Source organism: Hemiscyllium ocellatum, chromosome 7, assembly GCF_020745735.1.
Source record: "Hemiscyllium ocellatum isolate sHemOce1 chromosome 7, sHemOce1.pat.X.cur, whole genome shotgun sequence".
Lineage (NCBI taxonomy): Eukaryota > Metazoa > Chordata > Chondrichthyes > Orectolobiformes > Hemiscylliidae > Hemiscyllium > Hemiscyllium ocellatum.
In genome coordinates this window covers 71374911-71400059 of record NC_083407.1, presented here as the reverse complement: position 1 = coordinate 71400059, position 25149 = coordinate 71374911, and the positions used below count along the sequence as shown (strand labels likewise).

Here is a 25149-nt window from a genome sequence, read left to right as displayed (position 1 = left end):
TACTGGGTTCGTAATTTGTGTTCCAGCCTAATGTTCTGAGAACATTGCGTTAAAATACCACAAGGCAGCATTTTATGGTGCAGTATTGTTCTTGCTACCTGTGGATCAGATGCATTTCAGGGTTCAAGTCCCACCTTAGGGTGTGATGTGTCATAATGTGCCAAACAGATTAATTCATGGTTTTGTAAAGCTACTTTCAGTAACAGTAAGCATGACAACTATCATTGATGAAAAAACCTATCTGGTTCACTACTGTCAAGTTAACATGTGAATCTAGACCTACAGTAATGTGGTTAACTCTGAAGTTGCTGAGTAGGTCAATTTGTGCAAGAGCAATTAGGGATACACAGCAAATGTTGTCCTTACAAGTGACACTTGCCATCCATGAAAATAATAGAGTTGGAAAGCACCTCGATTGATTGTAGCATCACTCTTTGCATTCCTTTCAATGTTCACAGCTGTTAAGTTGGTAACAAATGTTTACTATACAGGAACTCTTCATGTAAGTATGATTTGATAGCTCTTTGTTGGTTGACTTATGCTACACTGCTACAAATGTGAATATATTTGAGTTAAGGACAGAAGTCTCCCTTGCTTTCTCAATTCAACTCAGAGTTGTTCATTTTCAAAATTTATTCTTGGGACATGAACATTGCTGGCTGGATGAGCATTTGCTGCTTGACCAGCATTTGCTGCTTGATCCTGATTGCTTTTGAGAAGGTGGTGGTGAGTTGCCTCCTTGAACCTCTGCAGTCCATGTGCTGTAATTAGACCCACAATGTCTTTAGGAAGAGAATCCCAAGATTTTTACCCAACCTCAATGTAAGAACAGTGATATATTTCCAAGTCAGAGTGGTGAATGACTCAGAGGAGAACTTGGAGGTCATGGAATTCCCACGTGTCTATTGTCCTTGTCCTTTTGGATGGTAGTAGTCATGGGTTTGGTAGGTGTTGTCTCAGGGTCATGAGTGAATTTCCATAGTGCATCTTGTAGATAGTACATGTTGCTGCTACTGAGCATCAGAGATGGAGGTTGTGGTGCCAATGAAAAGGATTGCTTTGTCCTGGATAGTGTCAAGCTTCTTGAGTGTTGTCAGAGCTGCATCCATCCAGGCAAGTGAGAAGTATTTATCACTCTCCTGATTTGTGCTTTGTATAAAGTGAACAGGTTTTGAGATGTCAGGAGTTATGCACTGCAGTGTTCCTAGCCTCTCACCAACTCTTGTTGCTGACGCGTTCATGTGGCAAGTCCAGTTGAGTTTCAGGTCAGTGGTAACCCCCGGGATGTTGACTGGGGGGGATTTAGTGATGGTAATACCATTGGATATCAAGGTGTGATGGTTATATTTTCTGTTATTGAAGATGGTCATTGTTTGGCGTTTGTGTGGCGTGAATGTTACTTACCTGGATATTATCCAGATCTTCTCGTATTTGGACATTGGCTGCTTCAATATCTGAGGAGTTGCAAATGGTGCTTAACATTGTGCAATCATTTGCAAACATCCCCACTTTCTAACCTTATGGCAGAGGAAGATTATTGATGAGTCAGCTGAAGATGGTCAGATCTAGAACTCTACCTGGAGGAACTGCTGCAGAGATGTTCTGGAGCTGAGATGACTAACCGCCAACAACCGTCCTCCTATGTACCAACCGGCGGAGAGTTTATTTCTGATTCCCACTGTCTCCAGTTTTTTCAGACTCTTTCACTTTATTGACGATTTGAGAGTTGACTGATGGGGCGGTAATTGGCTAGGATTTGTCCTGCTTTTGTGTACAGGGCACACCTGGGCGATTTTCCATTATTGGAAAATAACGCCAGCTGTACTGGAGCAGCTTGGCTAAGCATATGCCACGTTCTGGAGCACACATCTTCATTACTTTTGTCAGATAGTTGTCAGGGCCCATTGCCTTTCCCATGTGCAGTACCTCCAGCCATTTCTTGATATCATGTGAAATTAATCAAATTGGCTGGAGACTGGCAGCTCTTGGCAGAGGCCGAAATTAATCTTCAAGGTGGACTTCTGGTTGAAGATAATTTTGAATACTTCAGACTTATCTTTTGTACTGATGTGCTGGCCTCCCTCATCATTGAGGATGGGGATATTTGTGGAGCCTCCTCTGTCAGTTAGTTATTTAATTGTCCACCAACATTCACAACTGGATGTGACAGAAATGCAGAGCTTAGACCTGGTTCATTGCTGGCATGATCACTTAGCTCTGTCTTTCACTTGATGCTTTTAGCCCACAATAAAGGACTATTGATATACTGCTTCTAAAATGACAGCTTTGTTTTAAAAATGTGTGATTCAGTAAACCCACATTGTATCTGATTTGGGAATGGTTAAATTTAAATCTCTAGGAAGAACACAGCAATTAAAACTATCGGCCTGATAGTTTTTCATCATTCAAAACTTGTTTTAAAATTAGAATTGTATATACTAATTCGATACAATTTATAATTGAAGCCTATTACCATTGCAGGAAAAAATTCAGGGATTTTCCCCTTTCAGGTGATCTTATTAAACTGTGGAGTATTCCCATCGACAGATGCTTATCCTATGGCATTAACTTTCTTCATGATGTGAGAGTTTCATGTAGATTTATGGATTGTGCTTCCACTGCACAGTTTAAACTTAGAAAATTGTTGTGCATTTCCTTTCATAGTTGTAGAAGCCTCCTCTTAAATCACTCTTTAAAACACATCACTTTGACCAAGCTTTTGATCATCTGCTCCAACATCACTTTTCTGGCCTGATGTTAATTTTTACTTTATAATAATACTCCTGTGAAGCATCTTGGTGTATGTTATCCTAACTGTGCTATTTAAGTGCAAATTGCTGTTCTTCAGTGTTATAAATGTGCGGAATAAAGTCATGAAAACTAAATGAATTTTCAGAAAAACTGGAATAAATAGAATTGTATTATGGAGCCCATAAAACTGAGTTGCGTTAAGTGAATTAGTATTATGTTCGAAGTTTACAGAATAGTAGAGCGTTCTGCAGATTGCTGGCTCTTTTGAACAGCATTCCAGTTATTTAATTCCATTTTGAAAGTTAAAGCTGAATCAATATCCTCCACACTGTCAAGCTGCTTATTCAAAATTTTAACCTCTCATTGATCTGATAAGGGTTTTTCCTCGTGTCCTCTGCTTTCTCTGTCAGCCATTTTAAAACTGCAGCTTTGTTATGATCATTTGCTTTCTCTGTATTTACTCAATCTAAAGCTTTTGTGATTTTAACACTAGTAATAAATCTCTTCTTTGCCTTTCTACTGAATAACCCCAGGTTATCAACAAAAGTATAATCGTCATCCATCAGACAATGATAGTAAATTTCTCCTTGTCCTCTGCACGCACTTCCTATCATGTTGTCTCCTGAATTGGACATAAAATATTGAAGATAGGTTGAGACACTGTTCCTATTGGGTTCAGCAGACCATTCTAGATTCATTTTACTGTGTTCCTTCTAGTTATAAATCCATGGATCCCATCTGTTTTATTTTATGCAAAAAATTAATTGCCTGCAGATCATTAGTGATTTATTTTACAACAGTGCAATGGTTTCCTGGTCACAATTACCGAGACCAGCTTTTTATTCTGTATTTGCTTAACTAGCTGCAGTTAAATTTCCCAGCTGCCCCCTGTGAGATGTGATTTCAGTGATTTAATGATTTCAGTGATTTAATGATTTCAGCTGGATTTAATGGTTCCAGTATGGGTCCTGCCCATCAGTAAAACACGCATTTTCTTCAGTGGGGGTGGTCTGGCACTCACTGACCACCCCCTCGATTTATGGTTTGTCCTGAAGAGTTTCTGGCCAATCAGAGGCTGGCATCTTTCTGTTGCCAGTGGTACCACTGAGAGCAGTGGCTGCTGCTGTTAATGCTGTGTGGAATTTGCACATTCTCCCTGTGTCTGTGTGGGTTTCCTCTGGGTGCTCTGGTTTCCTCCCACAATCCAAAGATGTGCAGGTTAGGTGAATTGGCCATGCTATATTGCCTGTAGTGTTAGGTGCATTAGTCAGAGATAAATATAGGGTAGGGGAATGGGTCTAGTTACTCTTCAAGGGGTTGGTGTGGACTTCTTGGGCTAAATGGCCTGTTTCCATATTGTAGGGAATCTAATCTAATTTAATACAGTGGGGCTTTCACCAGAGATTCATCAAAGGGATCCCTGGAGAGAGGTGTGTGAGGCAGAATGGAGGTCATTACTGGGACAGGAGGAGAAGATGAAAATTCCTGTTGAGGGTTGGCAGGGGTGGGGGAAGCGGTGGGCAGGGGTGGATTGTTTATCAGATGCAAAGGCAGAGGAGCGGCTCTCCTGGGCACCACCTTCCTGATTCTGGATTTCTCAATCACACACACAACCTATCTCTTTGTGAGAAGGAGTTTCTGGGACACTGCTGCAGTATGATAAGCAACCTTCAGGAGGCATGGCAAACCCATAAGTGTTTGAGAGAATCTCTGCACCACCATCAAACCCTGGTGGGAGAGCTCAAGGAAAAGTGTTATGACCAGATACTGGACAAGGTTTCCAAATTTACTGGATTTCCAGAAGGGATACCCCAAATTCTCAAGCTCTCAAGTGAGGAGGGCATACTCGCTTCTCCTCTTTATTCATCCAGCCCCTTATTTGGTCACAACAAGTTTACATTATAAAGGATCACTTTCTCCAAGACCAAATGAATTTGCCTTTTAAAAAGAACCAATATAACCAGTCTTTCTTGAGTGAAGAATTAAGTGAATTTATCGCTGCATAGATAAAGATAAGGAATAAGAAGCCAGTCCAAAAAAGATAAGTTTTAAAAAAGATTCTGTCTCTGAGTCATTCATGGAAAGTAGATGGCAGAACGATACCTTTATTCCAGTGAATATTCCCGTTAGTCTTTGCGTTGGAAGTTGAATAGCTGATTTCAAGGTTCTTGCCTTTGAATCTTGATTGAAATGCTGTTATCCCACTCCTTTTGCTAGTGGCTGGCTGGCAACACTGAGTGGGAGTCTTTTCCTTTTCTTTACTGAGGATGCTAGTTTGTTTAATATCTGTTTTCAAAGCTGTGATCGTGACAGCACACTCGCCTATACACTAAAGGCAGCAGACAACTAATGCACAGAGACCAGGGTTGAAGCTCACTTTTAGCCACTGTCCCTTTTATATTCTTTAAAGATAAAATGTTAATTTGTCTCTCACCCAAACTGAAGTCTTTCTTTTAACATTGCATTCACAGTCTAAGATAATTCAGGAGGTGATAGTACATTGTGCACTTCTCCCTTTTACATTCTCTCTGAAGCTAACTTGACACCTCAACATCCTCTTACTTTATCTGCCAGGCTCTGTCTCTCCAGGTAACCACTGAATTTACAGTTTTTTTTGTTGCATGTCTTTAATTGTTTTAATCAATCTGTCTGCAGGGTTAGGATACATGGTTATGATTACAAGGACCTATAAGGGGCTCAGTAATACACCCAAGTAACCAGCTGATGGATTCTCTGCTTTGGGCCATGTCCATCATTGACTTACTGGGATAGGTTTTCCCACCAGTGGAAATAGGCCACATGGCCTCCACTCCAATGATGTGTGCCAATTTACCACCCAACCCACTCTGGCATGCTCCATCAGGCCGCACCAATAATGTTATCCTATTAGACCAGTAACAAAATTCTTATGCTCTCATATGTCTTTCCACTTAAAAAAAATTGATTGTTAGGAATTACTGTTTTCTGCTAACGACCTTTCCCAGATGATGCTTCAGTATTACAAGTATCTTTACAGCAGGTAATATTCTTACATTGTTACTTTAATTTCAACTGGATATGTGTTGAAGGAATATTGAAAGTTTTGCAGCAGCCAAGGCAAATATTTGGGCTCTGACTGACTCTTTTACAGTTGACATGTACTAAGCTTTCTGAATGCATTAATTAGGCCCTTTATCTTTTGCATCCGGTCTCCAAAGAATTATAGCTGAGACAAAATCTGAAAACTTGGTTAAACTTGGGCTTGAAATTAAACTAGAGATTGTAAACCACGATTTGACACACTTTTACATTCCCGTTCCTTCCATTCTTATTCTGTTCAGCCATGTTCTCGCCCTGGCTTCCCAGTGAATTCTTGATGTGTCCATTGCTCCTTCTCCTGCTCAGTTTTAGCTTCTCTAGTCTAAGCCTTTAAATTGAACTGCCTGAAAAGCTATGTTTATTTCGCATGACATCTGCTTCTGATCTTGACTGCAGTGTGATGGTGCAGTGAGATGAAACCAATATGCTTGAGAGCTGATTTGGAGAGGCCGGTGTTGCTCTGGGGTGTACAAAATCAAAAGTCACCGAACACCAGGTTATACTCCAACCGGTGTATTTGGAAGCACTAGCTTTCTGAGCACAACCACCCGATGAAGGAGCAGTGCTCTGAAAGCTAGTGCTTCCAAATAAACCTGGTGGACTATAACCTGGTGTTGGGTGACTTTTACCTGAGAGCTGAATACATTTTACTTCAACTTTATATTATTTTTGAAAACACAAAAGTAAGATGTGAACAAAGGAATTTGAAACAAAATAATCTTTTTGATTTATATCCACAGTTGCTTGGTTGTATGAAACCTGAAAACTGCTGGAGAAATAGACATGTAACCAAAACATTTAGACTTGTATGTATCAGGCAAATGCAAAAATGATTTTAAAAATCAAATAATCCTAAGTATAAAACACAAAAAAAACTTTTTGATTGACAAGTTGACTGATTATCCTCGTGTGTTTTCAAGTTTCTGGAAGTATTTCCCATTGTTTATCCCGTACAAGTGTCTTAGCCAATCAACATTGATTGACCAACCAATCAGCACCCTTTCTTCCCCATTGTATAAATTGTTGCGATTATTTGAAACTTATCCTTCTTATATTTGTTATGATAAATGCAAAATGAAAAGCTTCAGCAACATAACTGTTTTTTCAATAATAGTTTATATCTCTTCCGTCTCTCCCGCATCTGTTAAAAACTGAAGAAATATTGTGGCAAATAATACATTAATTAAAACATCATTTGACTCCAAGAAGATTAAATGCTCATTGTAATATGGCTCAGTTTGGATTAGTCAAATGAACAGTATTGTCAAGCAGACGTCTCAACTTCTCTCCATTTTTTTTTGACATAACCTCGATGACAGAATGACCTGCTTGAGCTAAGAAAGCCAACACTAATGTGAGAAATGCTGAAACTAAAATGCTTCTGACACTGAAATTCTGAAGTAACAGAAAATTTGGAAACGCTGGGTATTTCAGTAAGCATTTGTGATGGAAGAGTGCTAAGATTAATGTTTCAGATTGTTAATCTTTCATGAGATCCCTATTCAGGTTCGCAATTCAGAAACTTCTCATTACCTGCAGTGATGTTCTGTTGTGCTGTGAAAGGATTTCTTCTGAACTTAATTTGCAGCAAGTTCAATTGGGAGCAAATTCTCAATAAGAATTTGGGGCAGCACGGTGGCTCAGTGGTTAGCATTACTGCCTCACAGCACCAGGGTCCCAGGTTTGATTCCAGCCTCAGGTGACTGTCCTCAGGTGTGGAGTTTGCTCTTTCTCCCCGTGTCTGCGTGGATTTCCTCCGGGTGCTCCGGTTTCCTCCCACAGTCCAAAGATATGCGGGTCAGGTGGATTAGCCATGTTAAAGTGCCCATAATATTAGGTGCATTAGCCAGAGGGAAATAGGTCTGGGTGGGTTACTCTTCGGAGGGTCGGTGTGGACTTATTGGGCCGAAGGGCCTGTTTCCACACTGTAGGGAATCCAATCTAAGAACAGCAAGAAGAATTGTCATACTTCTGTTTTAACTCCTCAGTTTTTTTGTTTTCTTTGAGTAAACTTGACCGACAGAGTGCTAATCCTGCTGCCCTTCTCATTTCCTGAACTTTCTGTTTATCCACCTGAATTCTTACCATCTCTGGAGGTGAGTTTTTAAACTCCTCCAGCAGAATAATCTCTCTCTGAGAGCCTCAAATGTCCTATCTACTTTCAAAGCTCACACCCATCCATCGAAGTGACTATGTTTAATTCTTTCAAACTCAACAGGAGTCTGACCTGGTTCCTTCTTTGTGTTTCTGAACTGCTTCCGGTACCAATTAGTAGCACTTAAAATAGCCTGTTTAATGTCTTCATGATCTCTTGACACCTCATCTGACAATGCAGCAAATACCTCACTAGCTCTGCCTACCAATTTACTCTGAACTAGCATTGCCCTTGGACCACTCCATCTGCCTTGCCAATTTTTCGAATGAAATAAAGAAACCTTCAGCATCTTCCACAACAAAATGTGGCAGAGTTTTGACATATTTATATATATCATAACCTTCTTTTTTAATCTCTTTAGTCGCAACTTCTCAAGTACAAATTCTCTCCCGCTCTTTCTCTCCTCTCTCTTTACTCAGCCAAGAACCTTCTCTGTCTCTCTTTTTCCTCTCTCTCTCTTTCTCCTCTCTCCCTTTGTTTATCTTCTAACTCATTTTCCTCAATTGTAATTTAAGTTTTTCTACCTTTACTGCACTTGTCTCTTTCTCTGACACACCTAAGTGTTTGAGTAATTCCCTTACAATTTCAGCTTTTCTTTTGTCTTTGGTTAAACCCAAATCTAACTTATTTGCTAATTTTAAAAGTATGACCTTTTTCTTTCTTCTAATCTTTATTGGCAAACTTGAGAATTATCTTCAAATCCCAGAACCTCTGTAGCAATTTTAAGAGCCATTTCTCTCACTTTTAATTTAATCAACCACAAGTCACCGACATTAAACAAATTGTCTCACCTACGATTTAAAGATCTCGGACACTAACCTGCAAGTGTTTAAATCAGCTGGGATTTTTCATACCCCCAAATCTATTCAAACCTGTCTAAACCAGTTCAAGTCATGGACCCGAGCCTCCAAGCTGTTACAACACGGGTAAACTTTCCTGCTTAATTTAAAACCAGCAACACAGAAAAGATTTATCCATGAAGTAATCTGTAAAGATTTGAGTGGCCAAGATCTATTTAAAGTAAAATTAAGAAGTTTATTTTTTAAAGTATAACAGAGAATAATTAACTAACCACTATTTACAATTCCTTATTCTAACCTTTTACCTTCTCTTTTATAATACTTTTCCGATAAAACTCCCAATTAAGTTTACAAAACAACACTTATCTCAAAACCAAGCATTTTAGGTTCTCGTCTTTGGATCTTCCTGTGTCTTCTTTTCTCCTTGTTATGAATTTCTGCATCACAGGTTACTGATCAAAAAGATACCTTTTTAGAGAGCTATTTTTCAGGCAGTCTGTTTACATGCTGAGCTTGTCAGTTCTCCTCTTGACTGTTCAATTCTCCCCCGGTCTTATACCCCAGAGGATCAGATTGTGTCATTGACTTTTAAGATTGTCAATATGCTCAGTTCAAACTTGGTTGGAAATTGGTACTTTTTATTGGGGTATAACTTAAACTGATTGGCTAAATTCAAATTTATTTTTGTCTCCAGGCAATGAGCTACGCGAGTTGTTCAACTCAGTGTTACATAGATTGTTGCTTTATTGAGAACACTTGGTGGTGTGTCCGGTAGTTCTGCTGCTTTTAACTCTCTTAAAGGTACACCCACACCTTCACAACAGAAGGGAGTAGTCAGAGATGGACTAGGTGAAGGTGAGAGCAGGTTGGAAATTGGAAGTAAGATTGATAAACCTCTTCGATTCTGAACATGTGAAGGGAGCTGTACCGATGATGTCACCAATGTACCGGAGAAAGTATTGTGTGGAGGGACCCAAATAAGATTGTAACAAGGAATGTTCAGTATACCTCACAAAGAGACAGGGGCACATGCAGGCAACCATGTCCATGGCTCTGACCTGAGGAAAGTGAGAGGAGTTAAAGAAGAATTTGGTCAAAGAGCAGACAAGTTCAGACAGGTTGAGGAGGCGATGTTGCATAGGGGATGGTTTAGGCCATTTTTTTTCTGGGAAGAAGCAGAGAGCCCCGAGACCATCTTGATTGGGGATGGATATGTAGAAGGAATGCACATCCATTGTGGCTGATGGCCATGAACGAAATTCTGAAACTGATGAGAAGTGTCAAAGGATTCGTTGACTTCAGTGGGAAGGGACTGGACAATGGGAGAAAAAAATACAGCCGAGGTAGGAAGAGCTGAGTTTCTGGAGGTAAGAGCAGGCAGAAACAATGGGCTTGCCAGGCAGTTGTGTTCGTCAAATTTGGGAAGCAGGTGGAAGAGGGATGTATGGAGTTGGGGGAACTATGAGCTTGGAACGTTGTGGTGAGGGGGGAGGTGATCATCATGGATACAGTAGTTTGCTTTTCAATGATGGCATCATAGTCCAGAGAGATAGGACGATCTGTCCAAGAGCTGGTGCTCAGCCTTAACAATGTGAAGTAGACAGGCAGGAGGCTGGAAAAACACAGCAAACCAGGCAACATCAGGAGGTGGAAAAGTCTATGTTTTGAATGTAACCTTTCTTCAGGTTGGGGGTGGGTGTGGAGAGAGCTGCAGATAAAGGGGTAGCAGGGCAGGGTGGTGAAGTTGGGATAGGTGAAGACAGTAGTGCTAGAAAAGCACAGCAGGTCAGGCCGCATCCGAAGAGCAGGAAAATCGACGTTTCCGGCAAAAACCCTTCATCAAGAAGCCTCATTCCTTTAGGGCAGCATGGTGGCTCAGTGGTTAGCACTGCTGCCTCACCACACCAGGGACCTAGGTTCAATTCCCACCTCGGGCAACTGTCTCTGTGGAGTTTGTACATTCTCCCCTTGTCTGCGTGGGTTTCCTCCGGATGCTCCGGTTTCCTCCCACAGTCCAAAGATGTGCAGATTAGGTGAATTGGCCATGCTAAGTTGCCCGTAGTGTTAGGTGCATTAGTCAGGGGTGAATGTATGAATGAATGGGTCTGGATGGGTTGCTCTTTGGATGGTCGGGGGACTTGTTGTTTCCATACTGTAGGGAATCTAATCTAATCTACTCAAATCTTGACTCTAATCTCCAGCATCCACTTTCACATCGGTGAAGACAGGTAGAGGGTATGACCTGGTTGGTCAATGGGAGGAATGTATCTGGTTGGTGGCATAAAGGAGTGGAAGTGAGGGGGAGCGGGAAGGGGAGGGGCAGGGGCAGGGGCAGGGAAGGGAGCCAGGGAATAGGAAGGGAGGTTATTTGAAATTGGAGAACTCAATGTTGAGTCCTCTGGGGTGTAGGCTGCCGAGGTGGAAGATGCGGTGTTGTTCCTCCAATTTGCAGTGTGGTTTGTTGTGGCAATGTGGGAGGCCAAGGATGGTCCAGTCGGAAAGGGAGTGTTTGGGGGAATTAAAATGGGTGGTGACTGAGAGGTCTGGTCAGCCCCTGCGTGCCCAGCTGAGATGCTCAGTGAACCATTCCCTAGGTTTACATTCGGTGTCCCTGATGTAGAGAAGATCACATCGGGAGCACCGGATACGGTAAACAAGGTTGGAGGAGAGGCAGGTGAACCTCTGTCTCACCTGGAAGGACTGTTTGGAGCTCAGGATGGAGGTGGGGGGCGGGGTGGTGTGCTGGCATGTTTTGCATCTTTTCCAGTTACAGGGGAAGGTACCTGGGGGCTTGGAGGGATATTAATGGGGAATCTGCTGAAGGGAATGGTCCTTGCGGAAGGCAGAGAGGGGTGGGGAGGGGAAGATGTCCTTGATGGTGGGGTCTTGTTGAAGTTGTGCAGAAGTGTTTGAGGATGATGCAGAGACTGGTGGGGTGATAGAGGAGGACAAGGAGGCTTCTGTCTTTATTGCATTTGATGGAGACATTTAGAGCAGTGGAATGGGGAATGGAGGTGGTGGTGCAGCGGAGGGCGGTCTGGATGACAGAGGGAGGAAAAGCACATTGTTCGAAATAGATGGAAATATCTGGGATGCTTGGGAGTGGAATGTCTCCGTGTCCAAGCAGATGCAGCGGAGGCAGAGGAATTGGGAGAATGGGATAGAGTTCTTACGGGATACTGGGTGGGAGGAGGTGTAGTCCAGGTGGTTATGGGAGTCTATGGGTTTATAGTAAAAAACCATCTGGAGACTGTCGCCGGAGATGGAAATGGAGAGGTCAAGAAGGAGGAGGGTGGTATCTGAGATAGACCAAGTGAGTTTGAGGGCAGGATAGAAGTTTAGTGAAGTCGATGAACTGCTCCAGTTCAGCCTGCGTGCAGGCGCTGCACTGATGAAGTCACTGATGTAACAGCGGAAGAGTTGGGGCATTGTGCATGTGTAGGTACTGAAGAGGGATTGTTGGATATGGCCGACAAAGAGACAGGTGTAGCTGGGGCCCATCAGGTTTCATGGCTATCCCCTTGATTTGGAAAAAAATGGGAGCAGTTAAAGGTAATGTTGTTGAGGGTAAGGACCGGTTTGGCGAGGCGGAAGAGGGTATTGGTGGAGGGGGACTGGATGGGTCTTTTGGAGAGGAAGAAGCAGAGGATCAGGAGGCCATCTTTGTGCGGTATGGACATATATATAAGGACTGCATGTCCCATAATGCACTGGGGGCCGGGAAACCGCAAGTTGCTGAAGAGGTAGAGGGTGAGGTTGGTGTGGCGAGATATTTGATTTCATATTATTTCACTGTTAACATGACAGAATTTATTGTCATTTTATAGAACAAATCTTCTCTCAGAGTTAAAATTTGGAACTCATGATACTGGAAGAAACTTGTGTTTCGCTCTTGTCTGTTGAAAGTTCTGTAACTGAGATGAGCATGCAAAAGTAACTGGAATAAAGCCAGCATTGATCTTAGCAACAAGAGGCAGTTTGAGCATTTTTCAGTTTTGTTTACTAAAGTATATGGATAAGGTTACGGTGCACTCGTTGGAACGATGCATTTGACAAAGGAAGTTATTTATACATTATTTCAGTGCTATGAAGGATTCCTGGCACTGAGTCCTTGTTGAACTGGAATGTAGTGTCAAAAAGAAATAGCTGTTGGAAACTATTTCCACTAAACACACACAGATCCTGGCACTTTCAAATAATGTTGCCCCCACCACACCCTATGATGCAAATGTTATAATTGATACCATGTGTAAATGTAAAGCAGCATAAGCCACCATGAAGAAAAATGTCTGCATTTTGACACATTTTAGACATATGAGCTGGCTTATATTTTTACCTGAATTACTTTCATGACCTTTGAATCAACTATTAGACTGTTCTTATCATCTTAAATAGGATTAGTTAAATGAATTGATTCATCATGAACACTGTAAATCATAAATGCCTTAGTATTTAAAAGTTATCATTTAGAAGTAGTGCAAAACTGAATTGTTACACATCTGCAATATTATCTGCATAAATGTTCAATATTATTTGTATAAGAGATTATGTGTGAGAGATATGTAACTGAAAACTTTGAGATTGTAATTCGGAATGTTGAAAAATTGGTGCCATCTAAATTCAGTGTATCTTTGGAAATCTTATATGTGAAAGTTATAAAGCTCTTAATCTTCTGCCAGACCAATCTTAATCTTCTGTGAGCCATGTGAGGGATGCAACAGCTGCAAATTCATAATATGCAACCTTCACATTTTTCTGCAGTACTATTCTTTATTCAGTGATCATGGGCTGAAAAGAAAACCTGAAAATTCCTCCCATTTTCAAACTTGTTAAGGAAATGCAAAGAATGGAAAAGAAATTTGAAGTGACTGTACAACAGTCTTCTAGTGCATGATTATCAAAGATGAATTTCACTCTCAACAAAATTATAGTCATTTCTGTGGTAAGTTTTTGAAATTAATCCATCCACTCAAAACAGCAGGCTGTAGCTTGAACAAGGGCCTTAATCCACTGTAATTATGAACTGTTTAAAATTGTGAAAGTATGTGTGGTTTTCTTCACGTTTAGTTTCAGGGACTTCGACTGCAATTTCTTTTTTCACTTTTTTTTGTAATTCAACAGCTGTACTTTTTTTCTACAATCAGCATTGTTTCTCTCTTCACCTTTCACAAGTATTTTCCTTCAGTTGACATACAAGCTGCTTTCTGTTTGCACTGAGCACTTGTATTATTAGATATATTGTTTCAAAAAGGCACACTCACATCCAAAATACTCAGTTTGCTGAATACTGAGAACATGAAAGTTAGTTTCTTGGTTAGCTAAGAGACTAATGCACAGTTTAATGCACTGAATTTGAGTGCCAGGTTCATTGTTACTCCTGATTGTTTTCTTATACAGATGCAACCATGAGTAATCTTGTTTACGTTAGAAATAGCAATTCCACCCCCTGCCCCCACCCACTTTGTTCAAGTCTGTGTAAACTCGTTATCTTATTCAAGCTCTGGTGTATGAATATTACAGTGCATTTACAGAAATTGGTGGGACTGGGTGGTACTGTCGGGAGGAAACTTGATTTTTATAGTCAGGATCATATTTCGAAAGTAGCCTGTGAGCCTGTGATGCTAAGATGAAGATTGACTATATTCATCAACTTCTACATTCAAAGCCAAAACAAGAGATTGACTGATGGATGTGATTGAGCAGCACTTGTTGAATGATCCCAAATATACCAATTGTTCCACTTACATCAAATCTAAGATGATTATCTGAGCTGGCAATTAATTTATCTTGACTTGAAGCAACATACATTCATATGCAAGGACGCATTCTCCACTAACAAAGTTAAAAATCACACAACACCAGGTTATAGTCCAACAGGTTTAATTGGAAGCACTAACTTTAAGACCGCTGCTCCTTCGTCAGGCTCCACAACCACCTGATGAAGGAGCAGCGCTCTGAAAGCTAGTGCTTCCAATTAAACCTGTTGGACTATAACCTGGTATTGTGTGATTTTTAACTTTGTCCACTAACAAAAGGATTGTTGAAGCTTTGTGTCTTATTTCAAAAACCCAGACACTTGGGGTTCCTGCTGCTTCCTCCATGATAATGCCTCAATGAATCAAAGTCAACTTCCGAGCCAATCAGTACACATTTCTATTGTATTGCACATTTTTTGTAATCATTTGAAGTTTGCTATTCTTGCATTAGTCCTGAAGAGTGCCAGACCAAAAGCTTTGGTAGAACGTCTCTCTTTTCAGCAAAATTCATGTTAACCTCTCTGTGCAAATGATTCTAAGTGAAATGGGTTTGGACGAATCTGTTCAAATTATTAATAGACAAAGGCTTACTGTTCAGATGTTCCCTGAGTTTAATTCTTCTATGTTGTCCTGATAATTCAAGGTCTCTTCAGGTGTTATAATGATTGCTCATTTCAAATAATTGAACAATTCAATGTAAGTAGTACAGCAAAATGGGAATTTCATGTGAAAGAAGTTGTAATCAAATAGTCTAAATGAAACAGCTTTTAATTAAGTAGAGGAAACTGATTATCACTGTTACTCATTTGGTTTAGGGTGGCCATTTTAATAAATTGTACATGATGACATCACCTGGGTGCACATTCGAGGTTTGGAGCTGAAGGAATTTGCTAGGATGGCTATCAAATGCATGTATACTCCATGCTCCCAAAGTTTATTTTATTACTGAACAAAATAGATGATAAAATTCGAATATCTATATCAATGGAACTGATATACAATAGGCTACTGATAATCTTCTGTGACCACTGACTGTCGTGATGTATGTTCCTTGAAGCCTGAAGGGATCATGTATGGATTAGGTTGTCATCTTTTAGAAAAATTTCACTGAGTAAACAAAATTATGTTTATTGCATTACTGCAACAATTTACAGTTTACATTAATATAACCTACATTGCCACATTGACAGTTAGCAGCACACGAGCCCCAGGTCTGTCTCCTAAAAGCTCCTTGTTTTAATGTTATTATTTATTCACTCAATGAGCAGGGATGTTGCTGGCTGACTAGCATTTATTGCCTATCCTTGTTGCCCTTGAGAAGTTGGTGGAGGGTTGCCTCTTGAACCACTGCAGTCCATGTCATGTAGGTAATCCCATAATGCCCTTAGGGAGGGAATTCCAGGATTTTGACCCAGTGACACTGGAGGAATAGTGATATATTTCCAAGTCAGGATGGGGGTGAGAGGCTTGTGGGGAACTTGCTGTTGGTGGTGTTTCCATGTATCTGTTGCCTTTATCCTTCTAGAATAAAGTGGTTGTGGGTTTGGAAGATACTGTTTTGAAGATCTTTGGTGAATTTCTTCAATTCATCTTATGGATAATACATGCTGTTGCTGCTACTGAACATCAGTAATGAAGGGAGTGGATGTTTGTGGTGCCAATCAAACTTGATTTGGACTAGTCCCAATGACAAACATGATGCATATACAATGTCTGGGTAGCACAGTGGCTCAGTGGTTTTCACTGCTGCCTCACAGCACCAAGAACTTGGGTTCATATAAACCCTTGGATGACTGTGTGAAATTTGTGCATTCTCCCCCATCTATGTGGTTTACTCCCAGTGCTCTGGTTTCCTCTGACAGTCTAAAGGTGTGCAGGTAGGTGGGTTGGCGATGCTAAATTGCCCATGGTATTCAGGGATGTGCAGGCTCGGTGGATTAGCCATGGGAAATGCAGGGTTCCAGAGATGGGGTAGGTCTGATGGGATGCTCTTCAGGGAGTCAGTGTGGACTGGATGAACTGAATGACCTACTTCCACACTGTAGGGATTCTATGATCTTCCCCCAAGACATTTTCCATGTTACATTTTCCTACATTTGTTTAGATATTTACATTTTCCACTGCTGCAGTTCCTTCCAAGTCTTTAACTTTGCAAATTCACATGCCATTTTTTGCTGTTTGCTATTTTTTACTGTTTGCTATTTTGTGCTATTTGTCCCAAACATGTTGGCCAGAAGGTAGTTTTGTTTGATTGTTTCTTGATGTGTTGAGGTCTGTCGTTCTCCTGCGTTTCCATGTTTGGCATTCACTTCAATCCAGCAAATAGATTGTGGGTGACTCAACTATAATGGGATCCTGCTGTTCCTTCATATAGCCCTTCGGCAAATGGATGATGTGTGTTCTCATATGGTTTGCATGATTTTGGACAATTGTACCTCTTCTGTTTAGATCCCTGATCCAGGTCTGTTGCTCTGCTCCTAGCTCTGACAGCTTTCTTGTGTAATGTTAAAAATCACACAATACCAGAATATAGTCCAACAGGTCTATTGGAGTTTTTATTGTAGTGTGTGGTCGACAGTTTCTAAGAGGATTACTCTGTATAACTTAGTGTCTTATAATTGTGAAGGTATAAATCTGAAACTAGTTTCTTAGGCAGGAGAGGAAGCTGAGTCTTCAGCCTCCTGCCCATCAGTAGTTCTAAAGGTGCTTAACCAAATTGGAATGGGGTTGGTGCATGATTCCACAATGCTGTGTAGAGGTTGGAATTATTCTTTAAGAGTGATTTTGCCAATCTAACCCCATGTTTGACCTGTCTGTTAGATTGTGGATGGCACAATGAACTCATGGCCTGGTCAAATCCAAAACTGACTGAAGTGGTCCATCATTTGAAATGTCTTAACTTTAATCCATTAGCACAATGATGATGAGATCAGACTTCCTGTCAAGAGCAAGCTAACCCACACTCACCTGTGAAGGTGAGGTGGGGAACTTAGTGGGAATTACAAGTTCTCTTTGTTCTGGCAAAGACAATGGAAATGGAAACCACGTTCTTCAATTTTCTTGGAGATTCAAGTCAACATACTGATGACTGAGCTGTGGCCCAGTACTCGATGATTCTGAATTGTCCTTGGTGCAACCTCCTTAAACCGTCCTGTCTTTGTAAAACAGCAATAATCAGTCATTCACCTTATACTAGAGTGTAATCAATGATGGCCAAGTGTTTCCTGCATTCAAAATATATTTTTATGGCCACAGAGCTCGACCTTTGACACAGCAAACCCTTGGCACAGTATTCATCGATGTTGAGACATTCCTGGATTTTCATTGCTCTTGTCAAATTTAGCCTCTTCAGTTATGATTTGCTGGCTTTTCTGCAAGCTATGTATGATTTTATTTCTTGAATGAGTTTTGCATCACAATTGGTAAGGCTGCTAACTCTCATCCTAGAGAGTGCATGTGCTGCCATCTTCAGTTTTCATTAAACTTAGACTTTTATGTAAGTGACTCTCATGAAACAAACACAAAATGTTTGTATTCTTGGAGATATTCTTGCAACTTTCTTCTTGTCCAGGAGAAAAACAAAAGCTTTATGATCTATTTCAATATCTACTTTCAAGACAATAAAATTGTATAAAAATCTATCGCATGTCCACAGATGCATATACACATCTTAAATACATATTGTGTTTTTTACATCAGATAATGCCCGCACTTTTTGCAATTTCTTAAAGACAAGAAAAAACGTGCACTGTGTCTTGTTCCAGTTCAGCCAAATGGGTGTCATTCTTTCATTTGTTTCTCAGCAATGTTCTGACCAATCAGAGACATCCTGCCTGTTAACTGTCAATTATCATCTAACTAGTGCAGTCTCCATGGCAATGCCAATATTCAGAGTCCACTTGCCAACCAATCAGCACTCTTCTCTCACACAGTTGAAATGTTTCTGTCCCTTTACTTTCATGTCTTTTGTTAATTGTCCTGATGAGTGCAAGATGAAAGACTTCAACAAAATATCTTTTTTCAGAAACATTCAGATACAGATGGTTTGTGGGTTACGCAGAGAGCAACCTTGACATGATAAAGCACATGAAAGCAGGAGATGTTGGAATACTGCTATTGTCGCTAATCCAATAAAACAGAGATCCAGTGACCTGGCACACACCGGAATTTAACCTAATGAAGAATGGAAGCTCAAATTAAACCATTGTTTAACGAATCCTTTGTTGTAAAAACCGATCTTGTTCATTAAGCTCCTTGACCTGCCCTGATCTATGTGTGATTCCAGAATTATAGTAATGTGGGTGATACTTAACTGCCCCTCTGACATAATCTTGTAAGCTACTCAGTAACCATATTTAACTGTTGGAAGGACTCAAAAAAAAAAGAAATGATGGACCTGGATGAACTACCTGGCCTCAACCCAGTCATCAAAGCCACAATAGCCCTTGATTTGATCCTTCCTGACTAACATCATGGCTTAAGTACCAAAACTACAGGAGCTTCAACCTTTTGGACTGGAATATCTCCTATTAGGTTCAAGCCAGGTGATTAAACCTGATTCAAACCAGGAGCAATACCAGGCACATTAAATGTGTTTACCAATCTGATGAAACTACAAAGCAAGACGACTTGAAGGACAACAGCATAAGCAGCAAGTGATAGACAGAGCCAAGCCATTCCACGATTAATGGATCAGATCTAAGTTCTGCAGTCCTGCCACTTCCAGTCATGAATGAAATTGGATAATTAAACAAATACTGGAGACAAGGTTCCACAAATAGCTTCATCCTCGATGATGGGAGAGCACAGCACATCATTACAAAGGTAAGGTTGAAGCATTTGCAACAATCTTCAGCCAGATGTGCCAATTGGATGATCCATTTTGGCCTCCCCCAGTGGTCCTCAGCATCACAGGTACTGATGCTCTACTAATTTGATTCACTCCATGTGATATCAAGAAACTGTTGGAGACACTGGATACTGCAAAGGCTATGAACCCTGAAAACATTCTGGAAATAATACTGATAACACATGCTGCAGAACTTGCTACATCGCTAATCGAAACTGAACAGGGCCAGACATATAAATGTTGCAGCAAGAGCAGATCAGAGGCTAGGATTAATGAGGTGAGTAACTCAACTCTGACTCCCCAAGGACTGTCTGCCATGTACTAGGCACAAGTCAGAAGTGTGATGGCATACTCCCCTGGATGAGTGCAGCTTGGAGAACACTCCGGGAATTTGACATGAATGAGGACAAAACAGCCAGCTTGATTAGCACTGCATCCTCGAGCATTCACTCAGTCCCTCCACCACTTGGTGCAGAGTAACAGTAGTGTGTACCATTAATAACATGCACTGCTGCAATGCACCTTTGACAATGGTTTCCAAACCATTGCTGAGATGGATCATCCACTCACCATTTATGGTGGCAGGTTGTTGAAAATGCTTTAAAATGAGCAAATGTTTCATAAGAAAGTTTCCTTGATTGAGAATTGAGTTGTGTCAGGGGCTAAACACATCAACTTTGATGCAGCTGGCACTTAAATGCAAAGTGTAGTTTTGTTGCAGCATTTCTAAGTCGACATTATTGGTGTGTCATTTCATAGACATTTCCTGAATTGTTTCAGTTTTTTTTTCATGCAGAATTAAGGGTGTAAAGGATAGAAAAAGGCTATTAATGCAGGGAGGTCTGTGCAAGTTTTCAGAGCAGGGAAATGAGCTAGCCAGTGGAATCTTTGAGCTCATTGAGAAACTCATTCCTTGCTTTCCTTTCCAAAAGACATTGACTGTGCCTGCCTTCTGCTGTTGCTTGTTTTCTTTCATTCTGATATACATTATCTGATGAAGGCTGATGGAGATCTCTCTATGTGGCACTATTTCCATAATGTGGACCACCTTAATGCAGGCAAAAAAGGGACAGATTATTGGGAATATGATCAAATACTAGACCTCTAATTAAGCAAAGTTATGGTGACCTCAAAATGTGTTGGATAAAGTTTTAAGTATACTGGAATGGTGAAGGACTGTCATGATCCATGTTTGTTGAACATTCAGTCATGCTTGTGGTCTATTTGAATATTGTTCATTGAGTCTTAGAGATGTACAGCACGGAAACAGACCCTTCGGTCCAACTCATCCATGTGGACCACATATCCCAACCTAATCTGGTCCCATTTGCTAGTACTTGGCCCATGTCCTTCTAAATCTTCCTATTCATATAACCATCCAGATGCCATTTAAATGCTGAAATTGTACCAGCTTCCACTACTTCCTCTGGCAGCTCATTCCATACGTGCATAACCTTCTGCGGGAAAAAGTTACCCCTTAGGTCCCTTTTATATCTTTACTATCTCACCTTAAACCTGTGTTCTGGACTCCTCCACCCCAGGGAAAAGACTTTCACTATTTATCCTATTCATGCCCCTCATGGTTTTATAAACCTCCATAAGGTCACTCCTCAGCCTCTGATGCTCCAGAGAAAACAGCCCCAGCCTATTCAGCCTTTCCCTATAGCTGTAATCCTCCAGCCCTGGCAACATCCTTGTAAATCTTTTCTTAACGTTTCACAACATCCTTCCGATGGGAAGGAGACCAGAATTGCATGCAATATTCCAAAAGTGGCCTAACCAACTTCTTGTACAGCTACAACATGACCTCCAAACTCTTACACTAAATGCTCTGACCAATAAAGGAAAGCATACTTCACTATCCTATCTACTTGTGACTCGACTTTCAAAGAGCTATGAACCTGCACTCCAAGGTATCGTTTTTAGCAACACTCCCGAGGACCTTACCATTAAGTGTAGAAGTCCTGCTCTGATTTGCTTTTCCAAAATGCAGCACCTCACATTTGTCTAAATTAAACTCCATCTGCCACTCCTCCGCCCATTGGCCCATTTGATCAAGACCCCAATGTACTTTGAGGTAACTTTTTTTGCTGTTCACTACACCTCCAATTTTGGTGTCATCTGCAAACTTATTAACTATACCTCCCATGTTCATATTCAAGTTGTTTATATAAATGACAAAAAGTAGTGGACCCAGCACCGATCCTTGTGGCACTCCACTGGTCACAGGCCTCCAGTCTGAAAAGTAACCCTCCACCACCATCCTCTGTCTTCTACCTTTGAGCCAGTTCTATATCCAAATGGCTAGTTTTCCCTGTATTCCGTGAGATCTAACCTTGCTAACCATCCTCCCATGGGCAACCTTGTCGAACGCCTTACTGAAGTCCACATAGATCATGTCCACTGCTCTGTCCTCATCAATCCTCTTTGTTACTTCTTCAAAAGTTTGTGAGACATGATTTTCCACGCCCAAAGCCATGCTGATTATCCCCAATGAGTCCTTGCCTTTCCAAATCCATGTAAATTCTTCTGTCAGAATTCCCTCAAACAACCTGCCCACCACCAATGTCAGGCTCACTGGTTTATAGTTTCCTGGCTTTTCCTTTTCACTTTTCTTAAACAGTGACATCACATTTGCCAACTTCCAGTCTTCCAGCACCTCACCTGTGCCTATCGATAAGGCCCAGGAATCACTTCCCTAGCTTCCCACTGAGTTCTAGGGTACACCTGATCAGGTCATAGGGATTTATCCACTTTTATGCATTTCAAGGCATCTAGCTCCACCTCCTCTGTAATATGGGCATTTTTCAAGATGTCACCATCTATTTCCCCACATTCTATATCTTCCATGTCCTTCTCCACAGTAAACACTTATGCAAAATACTCGTGTAGTATCTCCCCCATCTACTGTGGCTCCCACACATAGGCTGCCTTGCTGATCTTTGAGGGGGAAGACTCAAGATTAGAGTGGTGCTGGAAAAGCACAGCAGGTCAGGCAGTATCTGAGGAGCAGGAAAATCGAAGTTTTGGGCAAATGTCCTTCATCAGGAAGGTCTTTTTCTGTTGAAGAGTTTTTGCCCAAAACGTTGATGCTGCCTGACGTGCTATGCTTTTCCAGAACCACTCTAATCTAGACTCTAATCTCCAGCATCTGCAGTACCCACCTCTGCCTGGTTGATCTTTGAGGGGCCCTATTCTCTGCCTTGTTACCCTTTTGTCCTTAATGTTTTTACAAAAACTATTTGGATGCTCCTTAACCCTATTTGCTAAAGCTATCTCATCTCCCCTTTTTGCCCTCCAGATTTCCCTCTTAAGTATACTCCTGCTGCCTTTATACTCTTCTAAGGATTCACTCGATCTATCCTGTCTATGACTTATATTTCCTTCTTTTTCTTAATAAAATCCTCAATTTCTCTAGTCATCCAGCATTCCTTTCACACTAACAGCATTTCCTTTCACCCTAACAGGAATGCAGAGGAATCTCGATTATCCAAACCAGATGGGCGAGATCTATTTCGTTCAGTTGATTGAGTGTTCGGTTAATTAATTTCCTCTGGTATTCGGAATTTTCTGTGAAGTCTGCTCCCCGTTCAGGAGACAAGGCAGCAGCACATCGTGCATGAGCCCCCTGTCTGCGCCCCCCCCAAATTCACCCATCTCCCCAAAACCCCGTCTGCCCCTGCCTGCCCATCACCCAACCCTATCTGTCCCACCTCACCCCCACCCTGCCCCAAATGCTGTCCACTCTTGCCCTGTCCCCTCTCCAAGCCCCGCCTGCCCTCCAAGCCCAACCCACCCCAAGCCCCGCCCACCCCCCAAACCCCATCCACCACCAAACCCATCCACCCTCCCGCCTGCCTGCCACCCAACCCCATTCACCTAACCCGTCTACCCACACTGCACCCCCAAACCTCATCCGCTCCGCTCATCTCCCACCCCACCCCCATTTTGGGTCAAGTCACCCTTTCTCGAATCTGATCATAGCTCAGACAATATCGGTTTATGTGCAGTTGTTTCCATTAGGTGGGAAGAATTGGACCCGTGAGCATAGCCTTAAAATCAGAGAGGGTCAATTTAGAATGGAAATGAGGAGACATTTCTTCAGCCAGAGAGAGGTGGGCCTGTGAAATTCATTGCCATGGAGTGCAGTGGAGGCCGGGACGTTGGCTGGCTGGGAATTATGGGCTACAGGGAGAGTGCGGGTAAGTGGAATTGAAGCACCAATCAGCCATGATTAAATGGCGGAGTGGACTCAATGGGCCGAATGGCCTAGCTTCCACTGCTATGTATTATGGTCTTATAACATCAGGTCAGGGGAGGGGGCAAAGAGTAAATGCTAGGTGGGTTTGGAGTCCAAAAATAGAAAAGAGCAGTAAATAGATAACGACAAAAGAAATGGATAACAAACTGGTTAAGAGGGTGCATGGCTGTGAATGGGGACTGTTCGTTGCTAACAATGGATGGTGTGTAACAGCAGACTATGTAATAACAAGGCCTAGGTGTGGGGGTTGGGGTAAGGATATGAAAGAGCTCAAGCCATGAAGCTATTGAATTCAATGTTGAGTCTGGAAGGCTACAGGGTTCCAAGGCGGAAAATGAAGTGTTGTTCATCGAGACTGCGATGAGCTTTGCAGAAGCATTGCAGCAAGCCTGAGACAGAGATGTTGGCTAGGGAGCATAGTGATGTGTTCAAGTGGCAGGCACCTGGAAATTCAGGATCTTTCTTGTGAACAGAGCACAATTGTTCTGCGAAGCAGTCATCCAGTCGATGCTGTTTCCTCAGTGTGGAGGAGACCGCATTGTGAGTAGCGAATGCAGTAATTGAGATTGTGGGAAGTACATAGATACAAAGATGTGTCATGACATGTCCTAGCAGGTTGATTTTGAAAAGAAAATGGGTTTTATGTCATTGGGGTTGTCCATAACTCCGGACCTCAAGGTTCAGGTTCAAGTCCCATCTGTCCTGGCGGTGTGCCATTGCATGTCCACATAGTTAATTAAGAAGAAATTCAACTTCCATACAACATTTTGTTATGAAACTGGATACACTAAAGGGCAGCATAGTGGCTCAGTGGTTAGCACTGCAGCCTTGCTGCACCAGGGACCCAGGTTCGATTCCATCCTCGGATGATTGTCTGTGTGGAGTTTGTACATTCTCCCCATGTCCCCGAGGGTTTTCTCCGGTTTCCTCCCACAGTCCAAAGATGTGCAGGTCAGGTGAACTGGCCATGGTAAATTGCCCAAAGTGTTCAGGGATGTGTGGGTTAGGTCCATTAGTCAGGGGTAAATATCGGGGAATCAGTCTGGGTGGGTTACTCTTTGAAGGGTTGGTGTGGACCTGTTGGGCTGAATGGCCTGTTTCCACATTGTAGGGATTGTATGATTCACTTCTTGAAATAGTTGGGGAGCAAATTTGTGAATATATTTTCAAAGGAGCCTTGGTTAAGTACTTGAAAAACAAGACTTTTTAAGACACTGGTGAAAGGGGTGGAGTCAGGGTCGCAGGGCCTGTTCCTGTGCTGTAATTTTCTTTGTTCTTTGTTCTAATTGGACAACATGTTTGAGAACCAGGACCAATAACTTGCCTCCTTTGCAGCATATCACACGATGATTCTAGGTACTGTAAATTCTGTCTTTCATTAGGGCCATAGATTTTACACTCAGATGCATTTTAACAAGCGCCACGAAATCCAAAGTTCAGTCTAACACTTTGATTCATAGCTTGACTTCAGCTAGCAGATACACAGAGAATGAGAAAAA

The 25149-nt window shown here is 41.6% G+C and overlaps 1 protein-coding gene across 4 annotated transcripts in view; it reads left to right on the top strand.

Annotated features, from left to right (window-relative positions):
* Nucleotides 1–25149, top strand: part of znf385b (zinc finger protein 385B) — a 323704-nt gene that overhangs the window by 136585 nt on the left and 161970 nt on the right. Inside the window, exon 1 of one of the 4 annotated variants that reach the window (XM_060827972.1) lies at nucleotides 13683–13726. The exons of the other annotated variants lie outside the window; for them this stretch is intronic. The gene's annotated coding sequence lies outside the window, so the exon portion shown is untranslated. Of the gene's footprint in view, nucleotides 1–13682; nucleotides 13727–25149 lie in introns of those variants that run through there. 4 annotated transcript variants of the gene reach the window in all.